Raw genomic sequence first — 10,295 nt, forward strand, 5'->3', positions numbered from 1 at the left:
CTATAGAATTAGATGGGCTACAGAATATGTTTTTTCTAACTTTGCTATGTGTAAACTCAACAAAATATTAATAATTAGCCTATTATTATACTTAGAGCTTTAAATACAGTTTCATTTATTTTATGGTTTGGCCATTTATTTAGTAACTGTTATGTATAATCCTTTTCAAAGTCTCATGATGTTACAGTTGATAACATTAAAGGAGATGTCACTATTGAACTAGATATGCACTTTTATAAACTGCCTTGGAGACTCTGGCATCTTTTGTTGAAATAATCATGTTACCTATTTTGTAGTAATCAGCAAATTTTCTTAACTAGAGCTCATATCCTAGTTTTATAACATAAAGTGACCCCACTAATAACCTCCACCTGGATAGGCATGTAAGCCTCCCCCAAACCAAGTCATTGCATCCTGTTGCTTAATCAATGTTTTGAGTACATATGGACTGATATTTAATGAATTAAATTTGTCAGTTATTCCCTTGTACAGAATAATATTGAATGCCTTAGCCAAATTAAGATAAGAAGTGTGCTCTGACAGTCCTATAGTAACAGCCCTTCATCAAGCACTGCTGTTATCTCTTCACAGGATGACATAATACTCAGAAGGAAAGATTTCCCCATAGCAAACCCATACCATTACATATTTAAAATAAACCAGTCCCCTTTGTCATTTTGGATAGGTTCCATGATGACTTTCTGTACGATTTCTACATAACATACTAATCAAACTGATTGGTCTAAAATTATTTACGTATGATGCGACACCCACCTTTTGTGAAATGGTACCACCACAGACTTTCACCATAAATCAGGGATATGCCCACATATCTATATTTTGCTTAGCTCAGCTGATAAATGTTTATTTAGGTTTTCCATGATTCTGTACAGAAAACAATAGGGATGCTGTCTTGTCTCACTAAACTTAACTTTTTAATTTTTATTTGTGGCAGCATTCTGCTTGTGTTCATTGTGCTCTGACAAATGTCTTTGCTCACTGTGATGTTTGTGCAAAACATTTTTTGTAGAGATGCTCTTTGCAGCTTGTAACTGGCTTATCACTTCATTGTTTATTGATAACATATTACACTATACTCACAAATGTACCTGATAGGGATAATGCCATTTATAGTTTGCTTAAAAATTTTGAAAATATACTGTCCAACTTTAGGTCTTTAATATTGGACTGAATTTTCCTGAAATAATTTGTGAGTATTAACTGAGTACCTAAGGGTTCATGGTTTCACAAATTTCTTAATAGCACAGGTGTTGGAGACTCTCTTTTACTTTTCTTTTTTTATTTGCATTCTTTTTGGCTCCTCCAGTTGACCATCAGCTTTCCCCTACATCAATAGGACTCAGCTTAGCTCCCCTGGGCTAACCCTGACCTATGTGCAGGGTCAGTAAGGAGACTGAGGACCCTGGTGCAATGTTATACTGCTGCCAAGGAGTGTTTTTACATCACAGACCCTAACTTCCCCATCACCTTCCCTATGCTCTTACACATGATGTCCTAGGAAGGGTAACCAATGACTTACTTTGGCATATTACCCTGTTTCCATGCTGTCTCAGCCAATATCCCTGCATGGTTGTGAAAATGCTCCTCTGTCCCCAGCCCAGCTGTAGCTCTAACATGAGGTGCGCATTAGACAGGGCCCACCTACCAGGACAGGAGTGGCCATCCTCCCATGTTAACAGCTCAGATAAACAAGTCACAAATTGAACCTGGGTTGCCTGGGTTGTAGGCCTTTATCCCTCTAAGCCATGGTGCTGGCTTGAAGACTCTCTTTTTCTTGAACTTTTGGAATTTTTTAATAAAATTGTCTTGGAACTCATGTCTGTCCTGGTGAAGAATCATGGAAAAAAACTGGTTGAACATAAAAGAGGTGGATACCTTGTACAAAGTTACTGGAGCATTGCAACTTTTGACATTGATAGTCACATTTTATATTTTTATTCATTAAAAACAAACTAAAGAAAATAAAAGAAACTTTAGAGACAGAGAGTGAGAGAGAGAGAGACAGACAGAGAAGTATATGAAAGTGTTTGGCTTACATAGTAAAAAGTTCATCCACCAATAGCAATGGAGACTCTACAAGACTTACAACCAGTTGTGAGGAAGCTACTGATTTTTTTTCAGACAATAACACTGTAGCAGTGGCACATCCACACAATGATCTTCCTGACTGGTTGCCAAGGAGGTTAAAGGGCATCTAGCTTGTCTAAACAATCTCCCTGTCCAATCAAAAGCCAGGAGCAAGGTAGAAGAACAGATACAGATGTGCTTTCCAGTTTACAAAAGTACAAGAGGACCTCATCCAATGGAGTCCAAGGCAGAAGAAATGCAGAGAGAGAAGGTAAAGAGTAGAGACAATAATGTTAAATAAAATATAGCCATTTACAATTTAAGTGGAAAAGCTTTAGCAAAAAAGCAGTTTAATTTGTTGAACAGGGGGTTTTCCTTTGTGTTTTTCTAATATAATGAATTTGAATAATGTGCTTGTTAAACAAAAGTTTTTCACCAGAAAATCACATTTAAAATACCCTCTTGATAATGAGAACATTAGACAGATTAATGCTGCAACTGGTCAGCAAAGAAAAAGTACTTATAATCCTCATTTTGTGTCTACATTGGCAACAATAGTGAAAGTATGCAAGTGATATAAGGCAGTTTATTTATTATTTATTTGTCTTTGTTTACTGGGAAAGCTCATCTAGGTAATACCCATTTTCAGCAGAGGCCCGGGAAGAAAAGCTCCATTTGCTTGCATTGCATTACACTAAGTTACAGTCACACACAGAGTAGTTACATTTCTATTACCATTTATACAAAAAAAGTAGTTACATTTATACATATACATTCTAAGATTTTATAGAGGTAGAAGTTACTTAAGAGAAAGCATGCATGCACCTTAGTGGATTGTACAAGTAACAGTTATGTAGAAAAATTGTTTAGTCAGTTACTGGTTACCAGCTCTGACACCCAATATCATTATTTATCTATTGATGAAAATATGCCCTAAACAGCTTCATGCTGAAAGGTCAGTAAGATACATAAAAACTGAAAGGGTGGGGGGCACTGTAATAATAAACAGCACTGACTACTATATTCTGTTAAACAAGTTATTAAATGAAAACAATTACAGACAAATCACTTTGCATGATATAAACACATTTTGTAAGACAATTTAAGTTCTGGGTCTTGTGATCTGTAATGTTTTTTCTACATGTTATCTGCCCAAAAGGTTGGGGTCCTGTTTAGGATCCCGAAGATCAACAAAAAAGGTTTTAAACCTCCTCAGGTAGATTGCAAATGTTGGAGGTGTGATGAGGAAGAAAGAGATAATTGGAAACATATTTTTTTGGGAGTGTAATCAGTTGGCAGATTTTAAAAATTCCCTGCAGAGTACTCTGTCAGAAATACTGGGAGAGCAAATTGGTGAGACTAAGGAAATTATTTTTTGAGCTATGATGCAGGATTGGAATTGCCTAGACATGGTAAGGCCTTGCCGAATTTAAGTCTGGTGGCTGCCAAAAAAGCAATAGCTAGAAAATGGAAATCAAAGTCTAAACCAACACTATAAAAAGTAGTGAATATGGTAACAGAGATAAAAGATCTGCAATTAGGATCATTAGAAAAGGGTAGAAGCAAATTACATAGAAAAAATAGGAATTGTGACAATACATGCAGAATAATGTTTTGAAGGAGGAGGAATGAGGTTTAAGAGAAGGCAGGAATTGAATGAGCTATGTAATGGTCAAATGACAATGACTGTATAGAAGATTATATGTGATATATAATGTTGAGTACTGAAAAATATGTCAGTATGGCTTATTTTCATTTATATAAATGTATGATTGCCTATGTCATAAGTGATAACTCAGTAAATATGTTTCTTGTTTAAAAAATGTTTTAAACCCATCATTTCAATGAGTTGCTTTGGCATCTAGATCTAAATGGAGAATTTACCTAAGTATGTAGATATCTTATTGAATGGAATCATGATTAGGGGCATTTCTTATGTTAAAGATTCCCTGCCTTTTTAAAAAAGACTATAAATCAGACACAGATATGTTTAAAAAAAAGATTTTTGATGGCTGCAGTCAATGTAGTCTCCCTATATACTTAAATTCTACAGGATGTCAAACTGGAAAGCATAAAAAAGTACTTACTTAATAACTGTGTTTACACTATCACATAAATCATCACAGCATACATGTATTACTGGATTTTATTTTAAAGAACTGAATTCCCAGGATAGACATTTTCAGCATGTTTCAGGGCTGGCTATGGGAGTTGTTGCAGCTTAGCTTTTGCTAACCGTGTTTTCTCTACTGAGAGGTAAATCACTTATATAAGATGGACAATTTAAATTTACATTCATTATGTAAATATTTTTTATCAAAAGGTGGCAGCGGAATGTTTACTGATTTTGTTGCAGAGCTGAGCCAAAGTACTTATTTTCTTTAATTTATGTCTAGTGTGTCTAGAGACAGAATGGCTTATTTAGCTGTTCACATCACATTGATAATAATAATAATACAAAAAACAAATTATTTCAAAAATGCATAGAACATTTACTTTTGTGAACAACTGCTTTGCCTTTTGACACCAGCAGAAAATGTTATAGCTGACAGAAACATGAAGCATGTCCCTGTTGGAATAGAAACTACTGTGTGCATTTTGTACTTTTAATATATGCTTTTTAAACTACAATTAAAAGTCAGACTGACACACAGGGTAACTTGGTAATAACAAGCATTCTTCATTCTCTACAGAACAAGTGATGGTACTGTGACAGCCCTGCACTGGCCCAGTAATCAATGAGCCTCAATCTCACCACTAGCATCAGCGAGGGATGTACACAATGGGAGGATAACAAGTACACACACACACACACACACACACACACACACAGTAAATAACAATTTTCCTTAAGAGCACACAGAGATCACAGTCAGTCTAGGGTTGGTTTCTCCCTCTTTCTCCAGATCCCCAATAAGACTCCCCACTGACACAACTATAAGGTTAAGATCTCAGCCAAGTGGTCAAGCCAAAACCTCCAGCAGCTGACACACACACACTCACACACACACACACACACACACACACACACACACACACACACACACACACACACACACACACACACACACACACACACACACACACACTTTGAGATTTGATTTATATACAAACACACAGACACTCCTGGGGAAGACTGGCACAGGTTTATTAGCTATGCCCCCTTTCGTCCAGACAATAAGGTAGTTATTACTGCCACCAACGACTACTTATCAGCTACTCTAAGGCCCTTACAAGGGGTGCCCAATACTATTGTGTAATGTTACTATTATCCAAATGGTAAGTGTTCCGTTCTCACAGCACTGTGCAAGGTGTAGTACAGCTAAACGGAGACCTTAACACTTTAAGAAAATCCAATAAGCGAAAGAATCAGGGTTTCTTGTAGCTTTACTGACATTTCTTAACGTTAATACTTTTTTGTAAAACTGCAACACAATACAAATAGCAACATATCAGAATATATACAATATACAGCACTTCTAAATACACAGAATTACAGCATACAAATTACTTACAGGAGATGTGAATGCCAGGGCCTGGGAAAAGAAGATCATGACTGAATTTCGTGAGGGCTAGAAAGAAAGCTGCTTCCTGACTGAATTACATCACTTCCTGAGGCTTGCTATAATGCTGGAAAACAAGTTAATCTAAACTGCTATAAATAAAAGGCCACTAGATGGCAGCAACAGATCAAAAATGCCCAAACTGTACAACTATGACATAAACTGCCTGAATTGCTATGAAGGGCAGAATACTCCCTGCCTGGCATATTATAGGTTGCCACTACACTTATTAATATTACTACACACAATAACACATTTTAACCATTTTCAGAAACAAGAACTACAATGTCCGAGACTGGCCTCAAAAAAACTTTAGCAGTTCCTTGTTTGACAACTCTTACTTCCACCTTTCTCACTTTACCATCTCTGCTAGGCAACGTATCAATGATAAGTCCCACAGGCCATTCATTCCTGCATTTTTGACTGTCCTTTATTAACACATCATCATCTACTTTAACATTTGGTTAGTCTGGAGTCCACTTTCTACGACTTTGTAAGGTGGACAAGTATTCCCTTTTCCATCTTTTTCAGAAAGTGTCAGTGAGACTCTGAACTTGCTTCCATTGTTTTACATTAAGGCCTGCTGTTTCAAAGTTACCAGAAGGAGCCAACAAAGAGTTTGCCTTTTGAGTTAAAAGCATGGCTGGTGTAAGAACCTCAGGATTATCTGGATCGTTTGACACTGGTACTAAAGGTCTTGCATTCATAATAGCCATAACTTCTGCCATAAAGGTACTTAAACTCTCATGGGTCAGACGAGTAGGCTTATATTGCAGCAACATTGCATCCAGGATATGTCTAGCTACACCTATTAGTCTTTCCCAAGCACCACCCATATGCAATGAGTGCGGAAGTTTGAAGACCCACGTGCATCCTTTGTCTTGTAGACAATCTCATACTGCTGTACCACCTGCATAAATATTCAGTTCCTTACAAGCTCCCACAAAGTTTGCTCCTCTATCAGAGCGAAGTAACTTTGCTGGGCCATGGATTGAAAAGAATCTCCTCAAGGCATTAATAAAACTGGAAGCTGACATAGATTCAATCAGTTCTATATGTACAGCTCGTGTAGACAGACATGTAAAAAGTACTGCCCAGTCTTTGTTGTCAGCACTACCTCCTCTAGCACGGCGGGTTACCACTGTCCATGGGCCAAAAGTGAATGGTGGTTCAGGAGTCACTCTATCTTCTGGTAAATCTGCCATCTTTTGACTTTCCAATCCCCTTCTCAGTTTATGACAGATAACACATTTGTGAATAACTGCAGATGTCAGGCATTTACCACCAAGGATCCAGAAACCTGCAGCTCTGATTGCACCTTCTGTTATGTGATGTCCTTGATGAGCCACTTGGTTATGGCAATATCTCACAATCAGTGTAGCAATGTGATGATTGTGGGGGATGATAATTGGTTGCTTGTCTTGTTCAGTCAATGTTGCAAAGGACAAGCGTCCACCAACTCTCAGCAGTCCATCTTGATCTATAACAGCACTAAACTTCTTGAGACGACCTTGTTTTGGCAATGCCTTTTGCTCTTTTACATGGTCACATTCCTTTTTGAAGTGTTTGTGCTGAACAGAAGAGATGATCACATTGTTTGCTTATGAAAGTTCCTCTAAGCTAACTTGCTGATGAAAACTTTTCCAGCCTCTAAGTAGAGAGCTATCTGATTTTCTCTGAAAACTTCTGGCAATATGAATAAGTCTGGCTATAGTTTCAACTAGTGTCTTCCAGTTTGAAAATCTTTCAAAACAATGTGAATGAATAGTGGAATCAAAGGCTCTAGTGCTGAAGCTTGCAACTTCTGGTTTAATTTCAGGATCAGCTTCAGGCTGTATGAGAGGATAACCAGTAGTCGTGTCATTTGAATTGTCTTTAACTGGCTGGTAAAGAAATTAAGGGCCTGAGAACCATACAGTAGTTTGAAGGCAGGCTGTCTGTGTGGGCCTTATAGCATAATCAGCAGGGTTTTACTCTGTGGGTACATAGAACCACTGATGAGGATGAGTTACTTGTCTGATTCTATTTACTCGGTTGGAGACATACAGAAAGAATCTTCTAGAGGTATTGCAGATGTACCCAAGGATGGTTTTACTGTCTGTAAAGAATTTCACAACATCCAGTTCCAAGTCTATTTAATCTCTGATTAGCTCATACAGTTCTACCACTCATACAGCTGCACATAGCTCCAAATGTGATATTGTATGCGCTGGTCTAGGGCTTAACTTAGACTTTCCCATAACAAACCCAACATGATATACACTTACTGCATCAGTTGTTTTCAAGTAGGCTACTGCACCTATAGCTGTGATGGATGCCTCTGAAAAAACATACAGTTCCTTTTTACAGGCTACTGACAGTGAAACAGGCCCATAACATCTAGGTATCTTTAAGCCTTTCAAAGCCTGCAAAGACTCCTTCTACTGAATCCACTCATGCAGTCTGTCTTGTGGGAGTAATGCATCCCATTCCCATTTCCCAAATGACAGTTCATGGAGTAAGGCCTTACCTTTTATAGTCGCTGGTGCAACAAACCCAAGGGGATCATAAAGGCTGTTCACAGTAGCTAAGATTCCTTCTCTGGTGAAGGGTTTTTCCTCTGAAGAGACCTGAAAAACAAAGCTGTCTGCTTCTAGATCCCAGCCTAGTCCTAACCTTTTCTGAAGAGGCATGGAGTCTGTACCCAGACAAAGATCTTTAAGGTCCGTAGCTCTATCTTCTGCAGGAAAAGCTTCCATGACCTGTGTGATACCCGTGCCCTAGCTCAGCAATCATGGAGCCTCAATCCTCACCACTAACACCAGAGAGGATGTCTCATATATGAGGAAAGGATAACAAATACACACAGTAAAGTGCAATTTCCCTTAAGAGCACACAGAGATCACCGTCAGTCCGGGGCTGGTCACTCCCTTGCTCCCCAGGTCCCCAATAAGACTCCCCACTGGCACAGCTATAGGGTCCAGATCTCAGCCTAGCTGGCAAGCTAACCTCCAGTACCCTTTCTGTCCAACCAGTGCTTCGTGTTCCTGCCCAAGTAGCTGAGACACACACACTTTGAGATAAGTATTTATACTTCACAGACATTCCTGGGAAAGGCTGACACAGATTCTCCAGCTGTGCCCCTTTACCCAGACTATATGGTAGTAATTACTGCCACCACCAGCTAATAATTATCAGCTACCCAAAGGCTCTTAAAAGGGTGTCCAATTATTACTGTGCAATATTATTATCCAATCGGTAAGTGTGACTAATCAGTCAAGGCTTATTAGAGTAGCCTTGTACAATAAACTCATTAAATATGCAATGTACTCTAGAGCTTAACTTATCTCTACACAAACCAGCCACAGGTAAAAGTTTTTTTAAATATTTAATAATAAATAATTAAAACACAAGACAATACTACTACACCACAGTGCTATTCAAGAGTTCAGAGATCACACAGAAACTTAAAATAATTCAGTAGTACAGTTCTGACATAACAGAAAAACACTTAGGCTAATCTTTATAGTCCTAGCTATTTCTACAAGAAAACACACATTTAAGATAACTTACTTAAGACAACAGGCAGAGTGCTGAGTTAGATATCCAAGATCAAAATGCTTAATAATCTCTGGTTCTCACTGTTTAAATTGAAACTGCAGTTATGATAAAACTTTACATCATTTGTTTACACTTTCCTGGTTCCCAGGCTGACAGAAACTGCATTTACATTCTTTTACACTTAGAGCAATAAAGGACATTCCATATGTAAATTCTGGTCATTAACTTTAGCCTTAAAACAATAGACAGGATGCTTACTCCAGACTCAGCGACTCCAAATTCTAACTTCAAAGGAATAGACAAAGTAATTTTAATTTCAAAAGACCAATAAGAAATACTTGACTTAGTTTTCCTTACAGCAGATGGCAATGTTGCCACATTATTGAAACAGCATTCCTTTACATTTAAAACACAAGCCTGTATTTTACATTTATATTTACAAATACCAGAATTATGTATCAATTTCTATTTGACTAGGCTGGCAGCCTTCACCCTTCTCTACCAGTCTTCACAACCTGTTTGCTGTTAGAAGCAACCTTATAAAGCCGCAGATTAGATTCTGCCAGCATCTGCTTTGTTTTGTTGAGAATGTCAATTGCTATCTCAGGAGTGCTAGCAGATGCGAGTCCATCACCTACATAGAAATGTCTCAACACAAAGTGTTTGGCATCTTGTCCATAATGTTCATCTCCTTTTAGGGCAGCTTTACGCATACAGTATATAGCCACAGCAGGAAAGGGACTGTTGCCGAAGACATGTACTCTCATTCTGTACTCCACTACTTCTTTGTCTATGTCATGATCTTTGTACCAGAGAAAATGTAAATAATCTCGGTGGTCCTCTCTCACTAGAAAACAGTAAAACATCTGCTGCACATCAGCTGTGAAGGCTATGGGCTCTTTTCTAAAGTGCATGAGGACCCCTAGTAGAGTATTGTTTAGATCAGGACCACTTAACAGTACCTTATTTAAAGAAATACTTTCACATTCTGCACTGGAATCAAACACAACTCTTATTTGATCAGGTTTGTATGGGTGGTAAACACCAAACATTGGCAGATACCAGTGTTCTTTACCTTGATCCAGTGGTCCTGCAATTTCAGCA

General features: G+C 38.0%; 1 long non-coding RNA gene across 1 annotated transcript in view; it reads right to left on the reverse strand.

Annotated features, from left to right (window-relative positions):
* The window catches only part of LOC122812021, a 56,779-nt gene extending 51,102 nt beyond the window's left edge, over window positions 1-5,677 (reverse strand). The window contains exon 1 of the long non-coding RNA XR_006366328.1: window positions 5,604-5,677. This is a non-coding gene — a long non-coding RNA (uncharacterized LOC122812021). The remainder of the gene's footprint in view (window positions 1-5,603) is intronic.
* Between the last annotated feature and the right edge of the window lie 4,618 nt (window positions 5,678-10,295).

The sequence above is a fragment of the Protopterus annectens genome, chromosome 9.part0 (genome assembly GCF_019279795.1).
Source record: "Protopterus annectens isolate FY-2018-M chromosome 9.part0, PAN1.0, whole genome shotgun sequence".
NCBI lineage: Eukaryota > Metazoa > Chordata > Ceratodontiformes > Protopteridae > Protopterus > Protopterus annectens.